We start from the raw sequence: 24068 nt of genomic DNA on the forward strand, positions 1-24068 counted from the left end.
AACTAAAAAATAGTAAACTCAGAAAAACTTTTTCGAATAATGAAGGTAAATTTGATTAAATATTAAGAAAAAGAGTAAATAGTTAGGCCACCTTAGTCTTAGCCCCTTAACAAAATGGCGTGTTAACATGGAAGTTCACAGATTTTAAGGTATGAAATTAAATTAAAGGAAATTCTGGCATTAAATAAAAAAGGTAAGAAATGAAATTAAGAAATTATAAGCTTAATTCCATATGGAATATTATTCAGTATCTTTTTTTCTAAATTGATAAATAACTAGTTGGTAAGTTATTACAGGTGAAAGAAATGTTCGAAAAACATAATAATCAAATATTATTGGTGTTAGTTTAGGTGGATTTCTTATTATATTCTACAAAATCTAATTAAAAAGACGAGCTTGAACCACTAAAAAATATTTAAATTGCTAAGAATTCTGGACAACCTATTCATGATCAAGTAGCACAGTGACAAAAGAAGAAAATAAATCTTAATTAAAAAAAAATAAAAACATGTAATTTTGGGGCATGAAGCAACAGTTTTAGGCCAAAAACAAAGGAGCCTTTGTTTTTATATACCAATATTGATGGGGATTGACAAAAAGAAAATAATGAGAGATAAAAGCCAAAAACAAATTTGCTGCTAAAGTCAGGTACAAAGGAATGAAAAACTATATATTTTTTTACTTAATCATAGTTAGGTTCAGTTTTTCGACGGAAGATAGGGTCAAAATAGCCCCGTTGGTTCAAAATTACCAACGTTTTTAAGTACAGACAATATTAAACATTAATTATAAGTAAAATGTTTACTAAAAAGCTCCACAAACGCTTAATTGCGAGCATAGGATCTCCCATGCTTTCAAAAGGAAAAGATGAATAGAGAGGGTATATATGCATATTGCGTAGCTTACATAACCTCATACTCCCAACAGGAAATCTTGCCAACAAAAATTTGCCGTTTTCGAAAAATTGGGTATTACAAACGTATTGTTGGCTCGAACCATTTTATTTGCCATGCATACGGTCCCCTGCTTAATTAAACCCTTGCTTTTTCAATTACTATTCTATTACCCTTGTAACGTTCATGTTAGAGGTTTTAGCTAATAAAATTAGCCTTTACCCTAGAAAAATTTTGAGGAATCGCAGAGAAGGGAATCAATCGTAACTTTTGTCAAGTCTAGTTTTGTCAAAATCAGCCATTTCTTTACCGAGAAATCTGAAAAAGCAAAAATGTTTTCAGGAGAAGGAAAAACCAACTTAGACTGTCTCAGAATTGAGGACCTGAGACCCCAATGAGGTCAAAATAAACGGCTTATACAACTTCGCAAAACCAAGTGGGGTTCTCCTACCCCTTCAAGCCATTCTAGGGGAGATAGGTCAAATCTTGAATTAGAAGTATTAGAAGGTGTCTACCATGAAAATCTTTAACAGAGTGCAAAAAAACTTCCATAGAACATAATTCTTTAATGACTCATAATAGCATTTTCGTAAACTTGTTCTTAATAACACTATCATTTTCGCAAAAATTATTTATTTTTGTCTGCATGGATACCAGAACATGACACTTTCCATTCTATCTAGATGATGGATAGTACTAAACAAAACAATGAACATTCTGACATCTGACAATGAGAACATACTGATATAAAGAAACACAAAACAAAATGATATAAAAAAATGCAAAACATATTCCATTTTTATATTTTGTTTTTAATTACCTGTCACTATATCCTTTTTTTTGATTGGATATATATATATATATATATATATATATATATATATATATATATATATATATATATATATATATATATATATATATATATATATATATATATATATATATATATATATTATATATGTTGATGTTGTTTCATTCTACATATTATCTTTTTAATGGTTGACTAGAATATTTACAGCTTTATTTGACGTAAAATACAAATTCCATAGCCATTGCTAAACAGAATTTTGTTTTATGTAAAGGGTTGTATATAAATAAAATCCATTGACGGCCGAATATTTTAAAAACTTCATTTTATATGCTGAATGCTAGTACAGATTGTTTGTACTGTGGTGGCGCAGTGGATTTGACCTTAGCTTGGTAATATTGGACCCAGAGATCGAATCACGCTGCAGGAATGCACTGCAGGGTCGACGCAGGGACCTTAGTAGTCAAGAAGCGTCGTTAATTCTTAAATAATAATGCTAGCACAGCAATGTTATTGCGTAAGCATACGCTTAATACTCTGCTGAGAGCTGCTTATGTGTAAAACTAAAAGAAAAAAAAATCTATTATTTCTTTCTTGATATCTGAAAATGCAAATATCCAATTTCCTTTACATATTTTTATCTTGGCTGTATCGTAATCTTAGGATTTTTCGACAGAGTATTTTTGTATAAAAATTATTCCAAGCAGCAGTACAGATACTGTCCACTTCCCCTCCTCTAACCGTAAAAGTTTTAAAGTCTATCGCGTCATTTGTATTTTACTGAAAAGTTTTTGTATTCTGAACAGTTGATTCAAAATATCGACGATAAATGAAAAAAAGTCACTAAAATAATCTAGATTATTGAAAAGAACTAATAAAAATAAACTCAATATTTAATATGTAAGGATAATAATCCCCAGAAACTCAGCAGTTCAAGATTTCCTTTTTCACTTTCATTGTTTTCCAAAATTAAGAAATGTATATAATATAATTTGTTTTCATAAACGCGCAAATGACGCAACAGGCATTAGGAATTCTGCGGTTAGAGAAGGGGGAATGGGGCAGTAGCTAAACTTCATCCTGAAGTAGTTTTGTTCATTTTAGATTTGACTTGAATATTCAATTTAGCTTTCACTCTTTTTAAGATTTATTTATTCATCAATTTTTTTTTTTTTTTACTTTAATTTCTGTTCGTTTTTTGACTGCCAAAGTTTGTTATTGGTTAATTTAATGAATATTTCTCCAGTTTTCATGTCTTCGGCTTAAAAATTAAAACATTCTATCCTAATTTAGTAGGACTAATTAATGCATTTTTGTTTATTGCAATAACCATATCAACATTCCCTGAAGGGAAACGTTTTTTTTTCAACAGAAAACTGAATATTAGAGACAAATAATCAATATAAAAAAAATACAAAATTCATACAAAGAAATGTTATTTGTATCTATTCATAAAATAATATATCTATTCAAAATTATTAGTTGTGGTAAGAAAAAAAATTGTTTCATCAACTTTTCATTTTGAAGCCAACATGTTACATGTTTTCCTTTTAACACGTCAGACCATGGACAAACCGTAAATGTAAGAGCGCCATCTATTTAAAAAAATTTAACTTTATCAAGATTTGAATCATAGAATAACAATGTGGTGTTTTTCTTGCCATTGATAGCATTCCGTGTGCAATAGCATTTACATGTAGCATTGTTTTGGACATTTTACTAGATAGCTTAAATCCTTTGTACAAAATATCCTCTTCAATGGGGGGGGGGGGGGGGGCTGTTTTGCCTTGTATTTAAAACGTTGTTAAAAATTATGCCCATATTCCGTTTTAGTTTTGTCTGACATCTACAATTTTTTTTTATTAATAACGTATTGGCCTGCCGTTGGTTATTCCACAGACATTGTAAAAAATAAAATAAGTACTCTGTCAAAAGAAAGTTGACAAATATACTAATTGAAAATCACCAAAACATCAGAAGTTATCATAGAACTTGGAGCAATAAAAAACTAACAAGCTGAGAACACATCACCAAAAAGAGAAAAAAGAAGCATGTCGAGACACTAAGAAACAGAATAAAAGCGCTTTAAATACAAATATAAACTAAATACTGAATACAAACTATTCAGGGCAAAACCAGAAACATGGTTACAAAAATTATTGACAATGAAAATAATCTTTTCAGAGATTTCTTGAATAGGATCTCGTATGCAAATAGCAAGATGTCGTTGCAATCAGGTTTTTTAAATGTCCATGATACGCAAAGCCAGTTAAATAAAGTTTTTATTAAGATAATCTGAAGTTAAAAAATTATGATAGAACACTTGTAGTCTAAAAAAAAACCTAGCCGGTATAATATTAACATTGTCGTGATTGAATAAAAAATGAGCCTTCCTATAATTTCCACTCAATTAATAGATAAAAAAAATGAATCCAATGTTAACAAAATCAGGAGTATAATAAACGAATCGATTTTTAAATTAATTTAGAAGCTAGGTTATAATATGCTACAGTTTGTTGTTTACCTCTTTTGCAAGTTCACCAAATTAAAATGTAACTAAGCATCAAGGCTTCCTAGTTTCTAAAAAACACAAAACACTTTGTCTCTAAAAAAAACAACACGAAAAGGATAAGGACGCTTATAGACGATGACATACTTTAACAATTATCTCCTATATTGTACAAATAAATTACATTTAACAGGTTTAGAAACTAGATCTTACTGAGTAGAGGGAGGGTGACTGATGACCAATTGTCAAAGGACTGGGCGGCGATACATTAGGAAGTTGATTTGTAATGTGAGGTGGAAGAGCATCAGATATGGGCTATGCATACATTGAGCGTGTCTGAGACTGCACCATCGGCTGGATACTATTCCTTGATGGTATTCCTCTTTGCATCATCTAATAGAAAGAATGTAGCCTACCATTGGTATTCGATTTTGAGCATTTCCGCCACCTATAAATATCAATTATTGTGGAAACTCATTTTCGAATAAATGTCTGCAAATAATTATTTATTTATTAAAACCCGTTATAACAAAAAAGACAGAGACATATATTTGTCAAAAAGTCCTTCATTTACAGAGGACAAAACAAAAGCAAGAATAATAAAATATCACCGTTGTTTTGAGAAGGCCTTTTTTATTTAGTGTTTACTTTGTTTCAATTTGTCCTTAGGAATTTCATTGGTATATTCTCTTTACTGTTTATTTACTTTTGTGCACTGAGGACGGTCGAGCGAAGGTCTCGACGGAAATGTCTGGACATCATCCTTCCTATTTTCACAGGCTGTAATTATCCTCGTTTTTTCTTCTTCGAAAGTTTTTTCTATTCTAACGTCAACAGACTAGAGCCATCCCAGTCGAGTGGATATCAAACAGAACTTGCGATCTTATGTCCTTCAAGATGAGGGTTTTATTCTCGGTGCTGGCAAACTCAATTCATTGTGTGAGACGGGGTGGCGTGACTAGGTAAGCCCAGCCTCCCAGGATGTGGAGGCAACGGAGCTTTAAGCCTTGGCCCTCGATACACTTAGGTCTACTCTGCTACAAATTATGCAAAATATGAAGAATTAGACAAGAAAATAGAGGATAAGAAGAGTGTGAAACATGAAATGAGACATGAAAGTGTAGAATTAAAATAAGAAGAATAAGCACAGAAGAGTTAGAAATGTATAATAACCTTGATTAGGACCAGCAAAAACAGCTGAAAAAAAATTAAAAAGCCCCGGTCTTCCAGGTTCATACAAAGCTCCTTCGGTCCCATCATTTAGTTGAATAGCATCGGAAGAAGTCCAAGCCAGAGTCTGAATCAGCTGTTGATTCACCTGTTCATCTCCAGAGCTTGACAATTGTTTCTGAGATCCTTCCCCAATTCGTTGATTAAGGAGAATGATCTTCTCTCTGGGATGAGTTGTAACAGCTGTTTTAAGTGGATGTTTTGAGGCAGTACTGGAAACATTAAGAAATAAAAACATTTGTATTTGTGCTTTGGATCTTTCGAAAGCGTTTGATAGTGTGGTCCAGTCAGCTCCTTTTTTCTCTGTATAATTCTGGGGTCAAGCTCTTTGTTATAATGTTTCTTAGGTTTTGGTATTCAAATTCTTTTCTTCAATTAAGATCTGCACTAGACACTTTTATAAGGGTACGAAGAGGAGTTAGGTAGGGCGGTGTTCTGTCCCCTACGCTTTTTCAGATTTGTATTTCTAGTGTGCTGGCTAAGATTTCAGGTAATACCTTTCTGGCCTTGCAGATGTTTCTTATCTTGCGTATGCTGCCGACTTGCTTCTGATTAGCCGATCCAAATGGTATCTATAGTTTCTGATGGTTTCTCTGATATTGGCCTTTCACTTAATATAGATAAATGTGAGTTTCTTTCCTATAACTCTACTGCTGCTACTCCCCTTTACTGTAATAACTTCACTATCCCTCTTGTTGATGGTATTCGTTGGCTTGGTATCTATATTATTAACAATCTTTGGAGCTTACATCAGAGTACTGTTTGTGATATCAAATCGTTCTTGGTAAAGAACTGTAGTAGGGAGCGACCCGGCTCAATAGTAACGAAAACTCTAAAAAATGCAATTTTGATACCAATAGCTACATCAAAAGAATTGCATTTTAATGCTGATTTTATATATAGAAGTTTCATCAAGTTTAATCTTACGCATCAAAAGTTACGAGTCTGAGAAAATTTGCCTTATTTTAGAAAATAGAAGGAAAGAACCCTTAAAAATCATATAATCTTAACGAAAATCACACCATCAGATTCAGCGTATCAGAGAACCCTCTTCTAGAATTTTAAAGCTCCTATCTAAAAAAATGTGGAGTTTTGTATTTTTTGCCAGAAGGCAGATCACGGATGCGTGTTTATTTGTTTTTTTTTTTTTTGTTTTTTTTTTCCCCAGGGGTGATCGTATCGACCCAGTGGTCCGAAAATCTTGCGAGAGGGCTCATTCTAACGGAAATGAAAAATTCTAGTGCCCTTTTTAAGCGACCAAACAAATTGGAGGGCACCTAGGCCCCCTCCCACGCTTATTATTTTTACCAAAGTCACCAGATCAAAATTCTGAGATAGCCATTTTATTCAGCATAGTCAAAAAAACCTTATAACTATGTCTTTGGGGACGACTTACTCCCCTACAGTCCCCGTGGGAGGGGCCACAAGATACAAACTTTGAACATAGCTTACATATTGTAATGGTTATTTGGAAGAGTACAGACGTTTTCTGGGGGGATTTTTAGGTTGGGGGGGGGGTTGAGAAGAGGGGGATATGTTGGGGGAACTTTTCATCGCAGAATTGGTCATGGGGGAAGAAAAGTTTCATGAAGGGAGAGCAGCATTTTCTAGCATTATTAAAAAAAAAACAATGAAAAAATAAATATGAAAAAGTTTTTTCAACTAAAAGTAAGGAGAAGCATTAAAACTTAAAACGAACAGAAATTATTACGTATATGATGAGCTCACCTCCTCCTAATACCTCACTCTTTACGCTAAAGCATTTTTAGTAATTTCAACTATTTATTCTACGGCTTTTGTGATTCTGGGGTCCTTCTTAAGAAATTGGGACAAGATTTAAGCTTTGGTGTAAAGAGAGAGGTACTGAAGAGGGAGTGAATCCCTTCATATACGTAATAAAACCATGAGAATAAAGAAGTTCGTTACGTAAGCTAATTTGTAAGTTACGTATATCTTTTACTAATAAACATTCGTAAAAAATTTAAAGTTCTAGTTGCCTTTTTAAGTAACCCAAAAATCGGAGGGCAACTAGGTCTCCTCCCCCGCTCGTTTTTTCTCAAAATCACTCGATCAAAACTGCGAGAAAGCCAATTAGCCAAAAAAAAAATATATGCAAATTTCCTTTTAATTATTCATTTGCGGAGAACCAAAATCAAAACATGCATGGATTCAAGAACGTTCAGAAATTAAATAAAAAAAAAACAAGTTTTTGTAAATGAAAATAAGGAGCGACATTAAAACTTAAAACGAACAGAAATTACTCCGTATATTAAAGGGGCTTTTCCTCCTCAACGCCTCGCTCTTTACGCTAAAGTTTGACCCTTTCTCTTAACTCTACTTTTTAAAACAGTAAGAAACTTTAGCGTAAAGAGCAGGACGTTGAAGAGGAAAAGCCCCTTTAGTAGACGGAGTAGTTTCTGTTTGTTTTAAGTTTTAATTTCGCTCCTTACTTTCCTTTACAAAAACTCGTTTTTTTTATTTAATAAGTAAAAAGATTCAGATTGGCTATGCAAAAATTGTTGCAAACAGATGGAAGTATAATAGACGTGCGCTGGCCAAACTTAGTTCTACTTTCTGTGATCATTCTGTCCTTTATACTTCTGGTCTTTTCCCCCTTTTTAATAATGGTAATTTAAAAAGAATTCGGATAAATTATTTCAAATTTGGCAAATTTCTTCTGTATCTTCTACCTTGGACAAAAAACCGGACTCTTGTTAGAAATTTTTCAGTTTCAAATATAACTTCAAAGTTGGAGATTCTTCACAGAAAACTCTCCAGTACAGCTTCTGCGCCCCTATCCCCTCACCACCGTCTTATCCGTTTTTTTTTCGTTGATTTTGTGTATATTTGTTTTTCTCTTTGTGTCATTTTTATATTTATTCTTACTCCATCATATTTACTTTATGTATAGTGTGGGTGAACAATAAATTAAATTAATCCCTCAAAGCTCAGTAATTCAAGATTTTTTGCTTTCATTTTTTCCAAAATTATATTTATATTTATTTAAGAATTAACGACGCTTCTTGACTACTAAGGTCCTTGCGTTGGCCCTGCAGTGCATTCCTGCAGCCTGATTCGATCTCTGGGTCCCGTATTACCAAGCTAAGGTCAAATCTACTGCGCCACCCAAGGACAAAATATTTAATAAATTGCCTCTGGCAGTAATCGAACCTGCGACCTCCGGACTAAGTCCAACGCAAATACCGCTGTGCTACAAAGGCTTATATTTATAAGAAATGTATATAATATAATTTGTATAAACGCGCGAATGAAATAACAGGATTTAGAACTTTTGCAGTTAGAGGAGGGGGAAGGGGGCAGTAGCTAAACTCCAGCTTGAATTTACTTTGCTCTTTCTGAGTTTGACTTGAATATTCAATTTAGCTTTCACTCTTTTTAAGATTTACTAATTCATCTATATCAGTATCTATTATTTTTATGTTTGATATAATTATTTGCAAGTGTAAACACTCCTCGATGCAAGCACCCCCCCCCCCCCACTTAAAGCCAAAATTGAGAATACCGAGGGAGAAGTCGAATTATTTGGAAAAACGAAGAAAATTAACAGTGAAGTGTTGCCCAAAAAGCATCAACTAAGAAGGAGAAAAATAAGTACTGTGTCAACAGGGAGTCGACAAATTACTAATCGAAAATCATTAAAACATCAAAAGTCGTCTTAGAATTTTAAGTAACACATAACTTACAAACTGAACAAATAACCAAAAATTAAATAGAGAGAAAAAAGAACTATATGGAGACACTAAAAAACAGAATTTGAGCACTTTAAATAGAAATCAGAACTATTCAGGGCAAAACCAAAAATATGGTTACAAAAATAATTGATATTGTGAAAAACGTGCTCATTGAGCACAGAGACAATGTAAAAGAAGAAGAAAAAGTCTTAAAAATTAGTACAGACAGGGTAAAGCTCACGGATCGGAAATCAGCTTGAAGAATGTCCCGCCGGGGACTCCGTGTCCTTCATCTCTCCTTCATCATTACACAAACAGAGCATTGGACCGGGGTAAAATAGAAGAGGAAAGTTAAAAGCTTCTAATACTTAGTCAATGGAGACAGTAATATCATCCAAAGATAAACATACCATTTTTATGGCACTTGGTATTAACCAAGTGACATATAGCAATCGCAAATTCTGTCGGTCTGTCTGTCGGTCTGCCGGTACCGGTTTTGCTACTTTAGGCACTTCCAGGTAATCTAGGACGATGAAATTTAGCAGGCTTATCAGGGACCGGACCAGATTAAATTAGAAATAGTCTTTTTCGTGATTTGACCATCTGGGGGGGGGCGGTTAATTCGGAAAAAATAGAAAAAATGATGTATTTTTTACTTACGAACGGTTCATCAGATCTTAATGAAATTTGATGTTTGGAGGGATTGAAAGGAGCTGTTATTTTAAATCCCAATTGGATATGGTGACATTGGGGGGGGAATTGGGAGGGGGGAACCTAAAATCTTGGAAAACACTTAGAGTGGAGGGATCGGGATGAAACTTGATGGGAAAAATAAGCATAAGTCCTAGACACATGATTGACATAGCCGGAACTGATCCGCTCTCTTTGGGCTAGTTGAGGGGGGGGGGTTGATCCTGAAAAATTAGAAAAAATGGGATATTTTCAACTTACGAACGGGTGATCGGATCTTAATGAAATTTGACTTTTAGAAGGATATCGTGTCTTAAAGCTTTTATTTTAAATCCCGACAGGATCTGGTGACTTTGGGGGGAACCAAAAATCATGGAAAACGCTTAGATTGGAGTGATCGGGATGAAACTTGGTGGGAAAAATAAGCAGAAGTCTTAGATACGTGATTGACATAATTGGAACAGATCCGCTCTTATGGGGGGGGGGAGTTAATTCTGAAAAATTAAAAAAAATGATGTATTTTTAACTTACGAAGGAGTGATCGGATCTTCACGAAACTTCATATTTAGAAGGACCTCGTAACTCAGATTTCTTATTTCAAATCTCAACCAGATCCAGCGTCATTAGGGAGGGGGGCAGTTGGGGGGGGGGGGGGGGGGTGGACCGGAAATATTAGAAAATACTTAAAGCGGAGAGATCAGGATGAGACTGGATGGGAAGAATACAAACCTATCTAAGATATGTGTCTGACATAACCAGACCAGATCTGCTCTCTTTGGTGGAGTTTGGGGGGGGGGGGGTTAATTCGGAAAAATGAGGTATTTGTGACTTACGAAAGGGTGACCACATCTTAATGAAATTTGATATTTAGAAGGATCGTGTGCTTTAAAGCTCTAATTTAAAATTCCGACCAGATCCTGTGACATTGGGGGAGTTGGAGGGGGAAACCGGAATTCTTGGAAAACGTGAAAATTGGGGTATTTTTATCTTACGAATACGTGATCGGATCGGAATGAAACTTGATATATATAGAAGGATCTTATGTCTAGGATGCTCCATTTTCGACTCGAATTGGATCCGGGGACATAGGGGGTTGGAGGAGGGAAACTTGATGGAGAGAGATCATGAAACTTGCACAAGTTCTAGATACGTGATTGACATAATTGGAACGGATCCGTTCTCTTTGGAGGAGCTGGAGGGGGGGGGGTGTTAATTTGAAAAATTAGAAAAATTGAGATATTTTTAAATTAAGAATGGGTGACCGGATCTTAACGAAATTTGATATTTAGAAGGAATTCATGTCTCAGAGCTCTTATTTCAAACCCGACCAGATCTGTTGACATTGGGGGAAGTTGGAGGGGGAAACCTTGGAAAACGCTTGTAGTGGAAAAATCGGGGTGAAGCTTGGTGGATAGAATAAGCAACTGTCCTTGATACGTGATTGGCGTAACCGTACTGGATTCGCTCTTTTTGGGGGAGTTGGGGGGAGGGGTTCAGTGATTTAGCGATTTTGGTGCTTCTGGGCGTGCTAGGACGATAAAAATTGGTAGGCGTGTCAGGGAGATGCACTAATTGACTTGATAAAGTCGTTTTCCCAGATTCGCCATCTGGGGGGCTAAAGGGAGAGGAAAAATTAAAATAAATGACGTACTTTTAACTTAAGAGTGGGTGATCGGATCTGAATGAATTTAGATATTTAGAAGGACATCGTGACTCAGAGCTCCTATTTTAAATCCTGACCGGCATCAAGCCTCTAATTTTCCTTTCAAATCAATCTATTGATTCTTAGAATTTTATTAGAGCTCATACCATATGAGCTCTTGACTCTTAGCTCTTCTTGCCTCCTCATAAGTTCCATATGAGCTATTAGCTCTTGTTTTTTTTTTTTTTTTTTACTTTCGGTAGCCACGTCACTAGAAGAAACTTTGAAATTTTCATTGGTTTATATCAATTATTTAGATCCAAGTCAAAAATGAATCATAAATGAGAATATAGCAAAATAAAAGAAAAACTTCCAGTAAACTAAGGAGTATAAAAGCTACGAGAAGAATACAAAAGGTCCTTTCTTTTTATTGATAAGTTTGTGTCAATTCTTGTTCATGAATTTGACGTATGGACCATTTAAAAGATCAAAGCAAATTATATTTAAAAAATCCAATGAAAATTAAGGTCTAGAAAAAGAAGAAAGTAACTTAAAGGGGCGGTTGTATTAATCAAGTTCAATAGAGGCGGTAAAACGTTTCATCTAAAACTTCACCTCGATGAACCCCGTCATCGGCTATATTTCCAAGGGCACAAACTGCTTGTTCGGCAACATTCGTAAGACGAGAAGTAAGAAGAGAGACGAACGCAGGCATGGGATCTTACATAACCACAGTTGTTGGTTGCTCAGAAGTCCCAAAAGCGATATTTGTTAAAGCTAAACCAGCTTCAAACTGAAGTTCAGGCCTAAAAAACAATCTATCAGTTTTTGCTCTCTCTTTCTCTCTTAAAGAGACATCTAAAAATTAACACCACACAGTTTAATTACGAATGGATATAGCGTCAAATAAGCAGAAGAGATTTAGAGAGGACTATTAGATAATAACTTATGAATACAATAGAGAAATTGCTTATGCTTTAGACACTATTATAAGATAGGTTTAAATCACACGTTGTAAATTCAGACCTTTGCATGCCCGAAGTTAGTTATTTCTTTTGGTTTTATTTCCTTTTTTAAATATTAATTTGTTCAATTTTGTGTTTCCGTAGCTTTATTAAACCGACTTTTTTCCCATAGTTTACCCACTTTTTTTTTCCTTTCTGTCGAAAATAACTTGGCATATGACTTTGACGAAATGTCTGCTACTGGTTGAAGATGTTTCCCTTTTTTTTTTTATTGACATGCCTATATAGGCACTTAGGTACTAAGATAAATAAATTCAAGGAAGATCAAAGTGTCAGAGGTTTGGGCCCAAATTAACACCTGCCTTCGCCTGTAAGCAAATCAAAGCCTATTTATCATAAATAAAAAAGAAATGAGCGTTAATCAAATTTAAATGCCCTAAACTAAATACTAATCTAACAAAACCTGAATTCATTTACATTAAGAAAATTTCTACTTAAAGCATTTCAGAGTAGCTTCAATTTTAAGTGTCCCCCCAAATACCTATACCTGTGAAAAATTAATATAAATATATGGGGGGGGGGCAACATGTATTTTAGCGTGTATAGGGGAGGGGGTGAATTTTGTCGGTTTTCAAATATTCTGAATGAAAATACAAAAGGCTTGTGACCTATGATATATTTATGATCTATTAGATAGATCTATTACAATAATATGATATACATGTGATCATTCAGACCTATTATGATCGACTGATATTACAACGGAATACTGTTTGCCACCCCGTGCGTCAGCACTGAAGTAGCAACGGCAAAAACGCTCGGTAAGAAACACCAAATTTGTCTCGGGCCTAATATTTACTACCGACTCACAAAATTGGTGGGTACGAAGGAGAGGGAGTTCTCCCACTCTGAGATTGGCCCAAAAGATATTCCTCTGCTAGACAAAAAAATGATATAAATATGCACTTTTTCATATTTGACACACCCCACCCTCCCCCAAATCCTTTTTTCTACTACGGACCGTATATTTATGCTAGTATTCGAATATTTATGAAAAACTTGAGATGGTCTTTGTATTACTGAGATGTATAATCTGATGAACAGGAGAGCGCTAAGAGAAAGTTTTCTTTTTTTCTGAAATGCTCATAATTTTGTACATACGATGCGTATAACACAGGACAGTAAACTCTAACTCTAGCCCTCTATTAACCTTCAAACGAAAATTCTCCTTTTTGCAACCAGCGACGTTGAAAATTAATCATCTGGGTCATAATATGGAGAAGGATACAGCCTACATGATAATACCACTTAATATGTTCATTTTTTTTTACAATCGTCTAGATGACAGTTAACACCATTAGATATTTTGTTACAGGAATCTATTGGGCTTTTATCTTACATGATTGTTGCCACAATCTATATCTTACAGACAACTATGTACTCTTTTTTTGAAATCCCTAAGATCACAACTATATCATCTTGAATTACATCACTGGAGACCTCAACATAAAGATTAACTCAGGCATTGTAAGTTATTCCCTGGGGGCATACATGGTTCTTATGGAAGGAATGCTCGTATAAACTTCAGAGAGGGCTCATTTGATTGGAAATTGAAAGTTCTAGTTCACTTTTTAAGAGTCAAAAGAACACACCATTTTTTCCCTATCTATACAAATTTTGAGATACCTATTTTGTTAAAAATAGTTCAAAGCCCAGATGAGGAAGACTCCGGTGTCGATATAGCCCCCAAAGACCTGGGAGAAGGTGCTGTGAGTTATGCCCTGGAGGCATATATGGTTCTTATGGAAGGGATGCTCGTATAAACTTCAGAGAGGAGTCATTTGAATGGAGATTGAAAGTTCTAGTTCACTTTTTATCAGTCAAAAGAGATCACAGGGACCCTATTCCCCCCCACGCCTTCCCCCCCAAATCCATCCTATGCAAATTTTGAGCTATCTAATTGAAAAAAATATTGCTCAAAGGTCAGATATCAAAAACTCTGGTGTTGACACAACCCACCAGGGCCCAGGGGTAGGCGTTGTAAGTTATGTCCATGGGGCATATCTGGTTCTTATGGAAGGGATGCTCGTATAAACTTTAGAGGGCTCACTTGAATGGAAATTGAAAGTTCTATTTCACTTTCTATGAGTCAATAGAGATCAAAGGGACTCAGGTCCTCCACGCCCTTTTCCCCCAAACCCATTCGATACAAAACGTCAGATAACAAAAACTGTGGTGTCAACGCAACCCACCAGGGCCCGGAAGCAAGCGTTTTAAGTTATGTCCATGGGGCATATCTGGTTCTTATGAAAGGTGTGCTCGTATAAACTGCAGAGAGGGCTCATTTGATTGGAAACTGTTAAGTTCTAGCTCACTAAGAGTCAAAAGAAATCCGAGGCCAACTAATCCCTCCACACCCTTTTTTCCCGAATACCATCCGATAAAACTTTTAAGATAGACATTTCATTGAAAATAGTTCAAAGGTCAGATAAGGAAAACTGCTACGTCGACCCGGGGCAGGCATTGTAAGTTATGCTCTAGGGGTATATATGATTCTTATGGAGGGGATGATCGTATAAACTTCGGAGAGCTCATTTGTTTGGAAAGTGAAAGTTCTATTTAATTTTTAAGAGTCAAAAGTTAACAGAGGGCATCTACCCCCCTCCCCCTGACACAAACATCCTCTTTTCCTCAAATGCATCAAATGAAAATTTTCAGATAGCCCGTTTGTTTAAAATAGTCCAGCGATAAGATAACAAAACTTTGTTTTCAACATGCCCCCCCCCCGTCAGAGGAAGGGTTGTAAATTATGCGGTAGGGGCATACTAGGTTTCTATGGAGGAGGTCGTCGCATAAACTTTAAAGGAGACTCAAATGATTAGAAACTGAAAGTTCTAATTCACCACTTAAGAGTAAATGTGATCCGATGACGTAAATCGGAATTTCTAATGCCTTTCCCAAGGGTCAAATGTGGTCAGAGGGCAACTACCCCCAAACCCCTCAAGCCTTTTTACCCACATGCATCCAATCAAAATTTTGAGATAGCTATTTTGTTCAAAATAGTTAAAGATTAAATAACAAAACTCCGGGGACAACAAATCCCCCCAGAACCCGTGAGCAAGTGTTGTAAGCTATTCCCCGATGGCATATAAGGTTTTATGTAAGGGACGGTCTTGGAAACTTCAGAAATGGCTCGTTTGAATGGAAATTGAAAATTCTAGATACCTATTTAAGAGTCATCAAAAGTTATCGAATGGTATCTACCCCCTCCCCACACCTTTCCCCCAAAAACACCTGATAAAAATTTTGAGATAACCATTTTGTTCCAAATAGTCAAAAATTCAGATCACTATTAATTAGAGGTTGAGAAATCCTCCATAGCACCCGGGACAAGAATTGCAACTTAGGTAAGTTGTAAGTTCTTAAGAATAGAAAGCACTCAAAAAGTAACAAGCCCCCCCCCCCCCGTGTCTTTTTTTCAAATGCATCTAATCAAAATTTTGAAAAACTTTTTGTTCAAAATAGACCAAAATTCAAATTACTATAACTTAAGGGTTGACAAATCTTCCCAAACCCCAGGACAAGGATTGTAACTAATGTAAGTTGCATATTGTTAGAATATGAGGTTTTGTGGAAGAGGTGGTCGTATTAACTTTGCAGGTGGCTCATTCGAACAGAAATTGAAACTTCTGGCTCTTTGTAGTTTTGTTAAAAGCGATCAATGAACAAATGGCTGGCCCAATCCGCAATTCCTCAAAGGACAACCGGTCAAATGGAGATAGCCATTTTGTTCAAAATAGTTCAAAGGCCAAATAACTATGCTTCCGAGGTTGACCCCCCTCCCACAGCCTCAGGACAATGACTGTGAGTTATGGGACTTAATTATTGTTACTTTAATGCTCGGACTTGGTACTTTACGTGGTAACTTCTATTTACGGTGCAAGAGCTGTAAGTTGTGCAAGTTGCTTATTGTTACTTTGATACTTTGTTTACTTTGATCCGTTCTTTAGTTTGATACTTTAGTACTTTGATACTAGTTTTCATACTTTGATGAAAGTTTGATGTTGAAAAAAAATCTTATTTTGAAATAAGGAGTTTTTTTTGCAATCAAAAACGAATTATTAAAAAAAAACTTTTCAAAAGTTTTTCTCCTAATTGTTTCTGAAAGAATTAGGGTTATGTACTTCCAATGACTGATATCTTCACTATAAACAATAGTAATGGCTACTATACGTTTACCAAACGGTAAAAGTATTATTCTCTTACTTAAATAACTAAGTCTCTTACTTAGAGTTATCATTCCCTCACTTCCTCGGATCTTACATGTTTTTTGAATGTTACAAAGTTCTACAAAATTAGTTTACCTTTTTTTTAACATACAAATTGGGACAAGAGATTTCAAAGACAAGTGAGAATTTGATCAAGGATTGTTTGTTAGACCGTGGTCGTCTTCATGGAGTAGGGGTTATGTACTTCTAAATATACAAATAAACAATTATGAAATATATACGAATAAACAATTTGTTAATACACAATAACCAACGCAAGGAGTAAAAGCAATATGCTACTCCGTAACGATTGCTTTAATCGCAAATAGTTAACTCTCCATCCTCAGTTTAGTTACACAGGCCACAATTTTTCACTCCACAGTAAGAAATACTACGTACTTTTCCCTAAAAATACCGAAACTATGTTCGAAAAATAAGGAAAGAGCAACAATGGGATCTTACCTCCTGATCTTTTCCTTTATTTTTGAAGAAACGCGTATAATCGCTATCGGCCATTTCGGTAATGGACTTTCTTAGTACACTGCCGAAAGAAAAGTAGATTTGGAAGGTAAGAGTTTCAGCAGAAGCAGAAAATTAAGGAGATGTAACGCGCACCATGAAAACTATATGAGATATTGTACTTAACCCTAGCTGACAGATTTGGGCTGTTCATATGCGAATTTGGCCAAGTTCGTCAATACAAACAAGGAAGAATTTTTATAAGATTAATGGTTGGTTCTAAATTTTAAGTTTTTTTTTTTATTTTTTATTTTGGAATAGATTTCTTTAAAAAAAATTTTAAATTATTTAGTTCACAATGATGAAAAAACTTCTTTTTTGTTGTACTAATCCTTTTTTGGCAATATTATTATGAAAATATAAAATAAAGACAACCTAGGAATTTGATGCTATTACCTCAAAACCGAGGGGACGAGTGCTGATAGGATTCTGAAAAGCTTACTTGTTTTGCATGGATTTGTGTCTTACATAAATGTATATATTCACTAAGGCCGTGATTAAGTGAACTTGAAAACATCGAGCTTCAAAATTGAAGTTAGGTTAGTCTTCTGTCTTTTAATTCTCTAGAGACCGTCGAATGTCAAAACTTCAAATAGTACCAATTATCAAGTCTTGTGAGAGGTTTTGATAGACAGCTTCCTTTGGTGAGATGCTTCAGCCGAGGAATAGTAATATATTTGGCTGGGTATTGCAAAGCTTGGTTACCGACCAAGGGTGAAGAGAAAATGAGCAAAAGAGCACTATCATTCTCAAATACAAAATGCCCATGTATATAAAACTGGGACGGCATGCACAGAGTGCATTTGAAAATTTATTGTTTTTTCCACTTTTTTTCCTAGGAATAGGCTAATTAAAATACTTCAGTTGATTAATTCGAAACTAAACACCAAACTTAGTTGAAAGCTTTCTTCGAGGATTCTCAGAAAACCAGTTTTCTTACGAATTGAAAAAAAAAAACTGAAAGTAAGGAGTGACATTAAAACTTAAAACGAACAGAAATTACTTCGTAAATGAAAGGGACTGCTTCCTCGTGAACGCCCCGCTCTTTACGCTAAAGTTTTTTACTGTTTTAAAAATAGAGTTAAGAGAAAGAGTCGGACTTTAGCGTGAAGAGCGGGGCGCTGATGAGGAAGCAGTCCCTTTCATTTTGAAGTAATTTCTGTTCGTTTTATGTTTTAATGTCACTCCTTACTTTAAGTTAAAAAACACTTGTTTTTATTTAATTTAATTTCTGAACGTTTTCGAATCAATGCATGTTTTGATTTATGCTCTCCGCAGATGAATAATTAAAACGAAATTTGCGTATTTATTTTTTTTTTTTGGCTAAATGGTTTTCTCATAGTTTTGATCGAATGATCTTGACGAAAAAAAAGAAGCGCGGATGGAGGTCTAGTTGCCCTCCGATTTTTTGGTTACTTAAAAAGGCAACTAGAACTTTTATTTTTTTATGAATGTTTTTATTAGTAAAAATAAATTTTATTAGTTAAAGATATACGCAACTTAAAAATTAGCTTACGTAAAGAAACTTCTGTATTCTCATATTTTTATTACATATATGAGGGGGTTCACCCCCCCCCCCCTCGTCAGTACCTCACTCTTCACGCTACAGCTTAAATATTGTCCCAGTTTCTTAAGAATGACCCCTGAATAACAAAAGCCGTAGAATAAATAGTTGAAATTTCTAAAAATACTTTAGCGTAAAGAGCGAGGTATTAGGAGGAAGAGAGCCCCTCATATGCGTAATAATTTCCGTTCCTTTTAACAGAAATTATTCTGGAATATTTACAGGAAAATAATAACAGGAATATTCTGTTCCTTTCAGTTGAAAAACTTCGTCACATTTATTTTTTCATTGTTTTTTTTTAAATAATGCTAGAAAATCCTGCGCTCCCTTCACGGAAATTTTCTTCCTCCATGAAAAGTTCCCCCAACATATCCCCCTCTTCTCAACCCCTGCCCCCAACCAAATGAAAAGGCCCCAGAAAACGTCTGTACACTTCCCAATAACCATTACTATATGTAAGCACTAGTCAGTGTTAGTAACTTGTAGCCCCTCCCACGGGGACCGTGGGGAAGTAGGTCATCTTAAAAGGCATAGTTGTAAGGATTTTCAACTACGCTGAATAAAATGGCTATCTCAGAATTTTGATCCGGTGACTTTTGGGAAAAATGACCGTGGGGGGGGGCTAGATGCCCTCCAATTTTTTGGTCACATAAAAAGGGCACTAGAGCTTTTGATTTCCGTTAAAATGAGCCCTCTCGCGACATTCTAGGGCCACTGGGTCGATACGATCACCCCTGGGAAAAAACAAATAAACACGCATCCGTAATCTGTCTTCTGGCAAAAATGCGAAATTCCACATTTTTAGATAGGAGCTTGAAACATCTGCAATAGGGTTCTCTGATACGCTGAATCTGATGGTGTCATTTTCTTTAAGATTCTATGACTTTTAGGGGGTGTTTTTCCCAATTTTGTAAAATAAGGCAAATTTCCTCAGCTCGTAACTTTTGATGGGTAAGACTAAACTTGATGAAACTTATATATTTAAAATCAGCATTAAAATGCGATTTTTTTGATGTAGCTATTGGTATCGAAATTCCATTTTTTAGAATGAACCCTCTCGCAATATTCTAGGACCACTGGGTCGATACGATCACCCCTGAAAAACAAAACAAAAAAACAAACAAACAAACACGCATCCGTGATCTGCCTTCTGACAAAAAACACAAAATTCCACATTTTTAAACAGTTCGTGGTAACGAGCTGTAGTAAGGAGCGATCAGGCTCAATAGTAACCAAAACTCTAAAAAAATGAAATTTTGATACCAATAGTTATATCAAAAGAATGGTATTTTAATGCTGATTTTAAATATATAAGTTTCATCAAGATTAGTCTTGCCCATCAAAAGTTACGAGCCTGAAAAAATTTGCCTCATTTTAGAAAATAGGGGGAAACACCCCCTAAAAGTCATACGATCTTAACAAAAATCACACATCAGATTCAGCGTATCAGAGAACCTTGTTGTGGAAGTTTCAAGCCCCAATCTATAAAAACGTGGAATTTCGCATTTTTTGCCAGAAGACAAATCACGGATGCGTGTTTATTTGTTTTTTTTTCCCATGGGTGATCGTATCGACTCTGTGGTCCCATAATATCGCAAAAGGGCTCATTCTAACGGACATGATAATTTCTAATACCCTGTTGAAGTGACCAAAAAATTGGAGGGCACCTAGGCCCCCTCCCACGGTCATTTTCCCCCAAATTCACCGGATCAAAATTCTGAGATAGCCATTTTATTCACCACAGTCGAAAAACCCAATAACTATGTCTTTGCGGACGACTTATTCCCCCGCAGTCCCCGTGGGAGGGGTTGCAAGTTACAATCTTTGACCTGTGTGTACATATAGTAATGGTTACTAAGAAGTGTACAGACGTTTTCAGGGGGATTTTTTTTGGTTTGGGGGGGATATTTGAGGGGGAGGGTTACCGGGGAGGATTTTTCCATGGACGAACTTCTCATGGGGGAAGAGACTTCCAATGGAGGGGGCGCAGGATTTTCTAGCATTGTTTAAAAAAAAAACAATGAAAAAATAAACATGAAAAGTTTTTTTTCTACTGAAAGTAAGAAGCAGCATTAAAACTTAAAACGAACAGAAATTATTACATATCTGAGGGGTCTACCTCCTCGTAATACCTCGCTCTTTACGCTATAGCATTTTTAGTAATTTCAACTATTTATTCTACGGCCTTTGTGATTCAGGGGCCATTCTTAAGGAATTGGGACAAAATTTAAGCTTTAATATCAAGAGCGAGGTATCGACGATGGGTGAGCCCCCTCATATACGCAATAAAAACATACGAATATTGAAGTTCGCTACGTAATTTAATTCGTAAGTTACGTATATTTTTTACTTATGAAAACGTTCGTAAAAAGTTATAGTTGCCTTTTTAAGTAATCAAAAAATAGGAGGGCAACTAGGTCTCCTCCCTCGCTCCTTTTTTCTCAAAATCTTCCAATTAAAACTAAGAAAAAGCCATTTAGCCCCAAAAAATTAATATGCAAATTTCGTTTTAATTATTTATGTGTGGAGAGCCAAGATCAAACCATGCATTAATTTAAAGACGTCCAGAAATTAAACAAAAAAAACGAGTTTTTTTAAATGAAAGTAAGGAGCAACATTAAAACTTAAAACGAACAGAAATTACTCCGTATATGAAAGGGGCTTTTCCTCCTCAACGCCCTGCTCTTTACACTAAAGTTTGACTCTTTCTCTTAACTCTACATTTTAAAACAGCAAAAAACCTTAGCGTAAAGATACGCTGAATCTGATGGTGTATATTTCGTTTAGGTTCTATGACTTTTAGGGGTTGTTTCCCCCTCACCTGTGCTTCCAATCTTTAGTCTCTAGATCGCGCATGAAAAATGCAGGATCAAAAATCCGTCGACAATCCTTCAATTCGTCGCAAACCAAGTTTCTACCACCAGTCACGATCCGGTAGGGCAAAGGGGAAGAAGCTACAGGGTTCTGCTCCGCCTCAAGGTTTGTCGCTTGACCTAAATCTCTTGACTTGCCTAGTTTTTCGGCGTATCGCATTATTAGGTATTTTGGATATTTGCATCTACCAAGCTCCAAATACTTCGTAAGTTACTTTTTACAAAGGCGCTGTCTATGTGTGGTAACACTTTTAAGATGTATACCTCGCTTTGATTTAATTTTCCCCATGATTTCGGCTTTGTGTGCAAAACTTTACTGAAGGCTCCTGACTATTTCTCATTTCTAGGTCTCTTCATTGCACTGAAATAATTTTTGGAAATTTCACACTCTATTAACAAGCAGCTGATTATACCAGCTTGTCATTTTGGTCTCTGGGGGGTATTATCGGCGATCTGAAACGATTCTTTTTGGCAACCGACTTGTAAAAGTTTTAGGTAGCTGAAAATGTTCTATGGGACTGTTCGAAAACAGGAAAATATATCGAAAAATGGTTGCTATCATCTTACAGGTTATTGTCTTCTGCTCATGATAGTACCGATTTTGTTCTAAAAGCAATATCCTTTATCGAGTTCACTTGTGAAAAAGACCTAGACATTTTCTAAGATTTCTAAGCAATTAGAGGAAATAGAGCAAAATCCTTTCAAACATTTTGTAGCATCTTCAAGAAGCTATGGCCTGATATTAAAAGTGGCATCTTCCGCCAATGAATACTTGAGTACTTTTTAAATATAAATTTTCAATTTAACATGGGATTTTCGAGTTCCATCAGTTCACTTAACCACGGCCTTAAACAGTCAAAATAAATCGACATGTAAAACAAATTCTACATAAATTAAACCCTCAGATAAATTAAAACTACAATATATATATATATACATATATATATATATATATATATATATATATATATATATATATATATATATATATATATATATATATATATATATATATATATATGAGTTTCACTCTTAAACTAGAGGATCATTGAGCCATACCGTAAAAAGCAAATTTTAATAAGGGTAATACAAATTCAAATCTCAGGAAATACGAATCAAACAGCTCGTGGTAACGAACTGTGGTTAGGAGCAGCCCGACTCAATAGTAAACGAAACTCTAAAAAATAGAATTTTGATACCAATAGTTACATCAAAAGAATCGTATTTCAATGTTGATTTTAAATATATAAGTTTCATCAAGTTTAGTCATACACATCAAAAGTTAAGAACCTGAAAAAATTTGCACTATTTTAGAAAATAAGGGGAAACACCCCCTAAAAGTCAAAGAATCTTAACGAAAAATCACACCATCGCATTCAACATACCAGAGAACCCCACTATAGAAGTTTCAAGCTCCTATCCACAAAAATGTGGATACTGGTATTGTCTGCCAGAAGACCCATCACGGGTGCGTGTTTATTAATTAGTTTTTTTCCAGGAGTGATCCTATCGACCCAGTGGTCCTAGAATGTTGCAAGAGGGCTCATTCTAACAAGAATTAAAAGTTATAGTGCCCTTTTTAAGTGACAAATAAATTGGAGGGCACTTAGGCCCCCTCCCACGCTTATTATTTTTATTAAAGTCATTGGATCAAAATTCTGAGATAGCCATTTTATTCAGCGTAGTCAAAAAACCTTATAACTATGTCTTTGGGGACGACTTACTCCCCCACAGTCCCCGTGGGAGGGGCTACAAGTTAAAAACTTTGACCAGAGTTTACATATAGTAATGGTTATTGGGAAATGTACAAACATTTTTAGAGGATATTTTTTGGTTGGGGGGGGGCTACTCGGGAGGATCTTTCCATGGAGGAATTTGCAAAGAGGGAAAAGAGAATTTCAATGAAGGGAGCCCAGGATTTTCTAGCTTCATGTAAAAAACAATGGGAAAATAAATATGAAAAGTTTTTTCACCTGAAAGTAAGGAGCAGCATTAAAACTTAAAACGAACATAAATTAGTACGCATGAGGGACACCTCCTCGTAATACCTCGCTCTTTACGCTAAAGTATTCTTAGCAACTTCAACTATTTATTCTACAGCCTTCGTGATTAAAGGGTCATTCTTAAGGAATTGGGACAAAATTTAAGCTTTAGTGTAAAGAGCAAGGTATTGACGACGAGGTGAACCCCCTCATATACGTAGTAAAACATACGAATATAGAAGTTCGTTACGCAAGTTAATTCGTAAGTTACGTATATTTTTTACTAATGAAAACGTTCGTAATAAAATAAAAGTTCCAGTCGCCTTTTTAAGTAATCAAAAAATTGGAGGGCAACAAGGCCTCCTCCCCCGCTTCTTTTTTCTCAAAATCTTCCAATTAAAACTATGAGAAAGCCATTCAGCCAAAATCA

General features: G+C 35.3%; 1 long non-coding RNA gene across 1 annotated transcript in view; it reads right to left on the bottom strand.

The window, feature by feature from the left end:
- Positions 1 to 1905: 1905 nt before the first annotated feature.
- The window catches only part of LOC136043819 (uncharacterized), a 37157-nt gene continuing 14994 nt past the window's right edge, over positions 1906 to 24068 (bottom strand). The window contains exons 2-3 of the long non-coding RNA XR_010621736.1: positions 12083 to 12273; positions 1906 to 4661 (exon numbers count right to left, since the gene is read on the bottom strand). This is a non-coding gene — a long non-coding RNA (uncharacterized LOC136043819). The remainder of the gene's footprint in view (positions 4662 to 12082; positions 12274 to 24068) is intronic.

Source organism: Artemia franciscana, chromosome 2 (genome assembly GCF_032884065.1).
Source record: "Artemia franciscana chromosome 2, ASM3288406v1, whole genome shotgun sequence".
NCBI lineage: Eukaryota > Metazoa > Arthropoda > Branchiopoda > Anostraca > Artemiidae > Artemia > Artemia franciscana.